Source organism: Mandrillus leucophaeus, unplaced genomic scaffold (genome assembly GCF_000951045.1).
Source record: "Mandrillus leucophaeus isolate KB7577 unplaced genomic scaffold, Mleu.le_1.0 Scaffold471, whole genome shotgun sequence".
Lineage (NCBI taxonomy): Eukaryota > Metazoa > Chordata > Mammalia > Primates > Cercopithecidae > Mandrillus > Mandrillus leucophaeus.
Window position 1 is genome coordinate 1,906,971 of NW_012105043.1, and position 4,487 is coordinate 1,911,457.

Sequence of the window (4,487 nt, forward strand, 5' to 3'; positions counted from 1 at the left end):
CAGCTTTTTATTGTTATGTGTAATATACATAAATCTTCACTATATTTAGCACTGTTTTTTTAAATTCTAGTGACCTTTAATTTAATTTTTTTATTTCAAAGAGAATGTCTTTAAAAAATCAATTAAAATAATAAATGTGCTACAATAGACTACTCTGGCTCCCAGAAAATTGTAATCTTCATGAGGGTTCAGGTGGTGTAATTAACCTTTGCCATCCCCAGAGGTACCTGACACAGTATTTCAGCAGAGTTGGCACCTATTATTGGAGAGTGAATTGTTTGTTAGCTCCAGAGTATTTCATTCCCCAAGCTAGAGAAATTGCTCTCCTCCAATAGCTATGTAGAGAAATGATGTCATGGCAGGGCCTATAATTTTTGTCGTATGAGATATTTCATTTCAAAGCTAGTTGAGCAAATGATAATATAGGCAGAGCACATCCACAAATTGGATAAACAGATGGGTTTTTATTGCCGGAAATAATTTGTTCTTGGAAGAAACATCTAACACCAGTGACTGCCATATTTTGACAGAAGAATGACATTTGGGATTGGAGTCATAACTGATCTGGCACATTTTGGATGGATAGCATTGCTGAAACAAATGAGTGGCAATTATTTATTAATATAGTAAATTTAGTACATTATTTACCTGAAAGCTCATTTACTTGCTTATATTTTTTATTTCTAAATATGTTATCTTTTTATGTGCAATAAGTACATGAATTCTCACTGGTGCTAAAACCAATGAGCTTAGCTTATACATTAGATAGTTGTGTTATAATTTCAAATAACTACGATCAGGAGTATTTCATTACTGCAAGCCCGTGTACTGAAGAAAAATCTGATATGACATTTTATTACCCACTTAATAGTGGTCCAGAATCCTCAAAATTCCAGATAAATGATGTAGTTTTATTTGCATTTGTTTATATTGTGAACAATTTAAGGTTAGGAACCACTTCTCATATATTTTATATACTTTATTTCTATCTCTCAAAGCCTGCTGCTGATGTCATAAACAAATTCTCAAGACCTGCTTGCTAGTTGATAAATTGATGAATGGATGAACAGATGGATGGATGAATGGATGGCGCAACCACTCACCCCATCACTAGTCATTGTCAAACTTGTTCCATTTTTTCTTTAGTGCCTAAACTTCTTTGAATACTAAAATTTTAGTAACGAATGGATTATTCTTTTGTTTACTTTTCTACTCACTCAATAGCTAAGTTATGAAAGTCTGTCACGTGTTTAACACTGCAAATGGGCTCAACCTGCAAACACCGCAAAAGGCCAATTGCTGCTTTAAGATTATAATCTAGTAAACATATGGCATGTGCCACAGAAGTGTTAGAGGGTGTTACTAAAGTACTTACGATGGATGCCTAACTTGAATGGGAAAAGTTGTAGAGGAGAGGGAGAAGAGATAGAGACACAGATAGCAGGGGCGGGGGGGGGGGAGAGAGAGAGAGAGAGAGAGAGATGGAGAGAGAAGAAATTCACTAGTGAATTCACTCAATAAAGATTATTTAGAGCATTAACTATGTTTCAGACATTATTGATAAATCTCAGAGTAGCAATAGTGAACAAGGAAGGCACAGTTGCCAACCTGGCATCTTCATAGTTTAAAGAGCAAACATAGAGTCTAGTGAAGAAAAGGATTGGTACAAGTAAGTCAAGCAATAAGTGGTGAGTTTCAGAGGGGATTAGACACGCAAATGTCTGAAATAAATGGACACCTGAGCTGATGTTATTGTTTATGTAGAAATCAATCTTTACAATGTTCTCAAAAAACTTAATCAACTTGAAATTAATCTAGAGGAAAGTCACAATACCTTATTAAGCATCTACAATACAATTGAAATTTTTCCAACACTATCTTTTTAGCTCTTTTTGAAGTGACTCTAAACTTTATTTTGAAGATGAGGAAGCTAAGGTGAAGAGATAATAAAAATAGCCATGCAAGTATATAGTTAAGTAGGGATTCCCAGTGATATTACTGAGTTCTGATATTTATTGACCACTTGCACTTATAATAAGCCGCTTAAGCCAAAAAGAAAAGAGAAAGTGCTGAAAGTTTTGTCCTGACCAGGATCTTACATTTCAGCATTTGAGTAAGAAAAGACATTGCAGTACAATAAAGAAGCGAGAGTAAAAATTCAAGAGAAAATATAGTTAAGTACATTTATAGATTCAAGAAAGTGTTTATTGCTTCTTTTAATATAAATGTTCACCCTGATTTTCAGAGTGAAATGTTCTCAGTTTTCCATTAAACATCCCTTTTATCAGCATATCTCATTACCCAACTCTGTGCTTACTACAATTTACAGGTGCCCAGGGCTCCAGGAAGGGATTGGCCTCTGTCAATACCGTATAAATAAGATATAAGGCTGCTAGGATTTTCAGATCAGAGGAATACAATTATTTTAGGTTTTATATAGAAAGAGTGACAGATTATAGATTTATTTATTAAAACTAAAATAGTTTGAATAACATAAATGTTACAACATATTGCCTGTAATAAGAAAATCAGTGCCCAGAGTAAAATTGAAAAGAAAAGAAAAAAAAGAAGAACATTTGAACATTATAAAGAAATATCTCTGCCGGTTTACGCCGGGAGAAAGTCAATAAAAGCTCAAACCATAATGTGATACTAAATCTCAATTACTCTTTGTGAGGAACCATTAAAACAATTATGTAGTTTTATTTATTTAGGAGAGTATATTGATGGTTTCTTTCTTCTTGGTTCTGGTACTTACCTAGTAGGGTAGATATAAAATAGAAGGCTTTGTAGGATATCAATTACTTCCAGGGTTTTGTTTAAGGTACCTTTTCCTTTATCAAGTGATAAGTGTGTGAAGCATGTAAAAGGAACTAATAGTTTAGCCCTTTGAGCAATGAAATGCCCAAGCTATGCAGAAATCACAGAAGATCAAAACTGGTATGAATCAAATTAGTATAAAAGGATAGGCAAAATTTTTTAAAAGTATGTATTGGGCCAGTTTTTTTGTGAGAAGTGATTCAATTTAAGCATTAAAAACTGGATATATATGAATTCTAATAACCAGATTGTACATGTAAATGAACGTGAGATTTGGATTACTTCTAAGAGTGTGCCTCAAAATATTAATGCCTTGCAATGAGTATGAGATTCTAAAACTGAAGAAGGGAAGAAAAGAGCAGTCATATAGAGCTAGGGAAAAGGTAAATCAGTGCTTTACATTGTTACAAACTTTTTGCTTTATTGTACATGAATATCTTTGTGTGACTACGTATACGAAGAACAGAGGAGAAGGGAAAGCTAGAGAGTGTTACCCTAGAGAGCTACCTGCATGCTACATCAATATAATGTATATTGCATGTGCAAAAATTACCCATATGTTAATGTGTAGAAAGTAAATAAGAGTGCAGAAAAATAGAAATGTGGTCTCCAACCACTGGAAATGTAAAAATATATAGAAAAAAATGTTACAGTTGCAATATATATCCATGCCATTGTAATTATTTAAAAACTGACTTAATCTATCACAAAGAAGTATAACCCCTTTTTAAAAAGCCAGAGAAACAAAAGAAACATATTTTTTGGTGTCTTATAACACTCAGATTTTCTTCATTTGATATCAATTGAAAAGGAAAAATTCAAGTCTAGAGGAAAGTTATACATACTTTACTGAGAATCTGCAACATGCCTGACACTTTCTCAACACTATCTTTTTAACATTTTTGAAACAACTGTAGATTTTGCAGATGAGAAAACTAAGATGAAGGGATTAAAAAATTTACCAAAATCATAATGGAAGTGTATGATTAAGTTGGGATTCAAAACATCGTAGAATTCTAATCTTTTTTGACTATTTGCATTTGTAATAAATCCCTTAAGCTGAAAGAACAAGAAGAGGTGTTGAAAGTTTCATATTGGTGAATGTATTGGTCCTCTACAACAGGGGTCCCTAACCAGGCCACACAGCAGGAGGTGAGCGGCAGGTGAGCGAGTGAAGCTTCGTCTGTATTTACAGCTGTTCCCCATGACTTGCATTGCTGCCTGAGTTTCACCACCTGTCAGATAAGTGGCAGCATCAGATTCTCATAGGAATGCAAACCCTATTGTGAGCTGCATATGTGAGGGATCTAGGTTGCGGACTCCTCATGAGAACTTGTTACTGCCTCCCGTCATTCCCACATGGGACCATCTAGTTGCAGGAAAACAAACTCAGGGCTCCCACTGATTCTACATTATAGTGAGTTGTATAAGTATTTCACTGTATATTACAACGTAATTATAATAGAAGTAAAGCACGCAATAAATGTAATGCCCTTTAGTCATTCTGAAACCATTCCCTTATCATGCTGGTCTGTGGAAAAATTGTCTTCCACAAAACCGGTTCCTGGTGCCAAAAAGACTGGGGATCGCTGTTCTACAATACAAGTAGTATTTTATTTTAGTTTATAGGTTTTTAAAAAATTGGTCGTTTTAATTATCAATGTGTT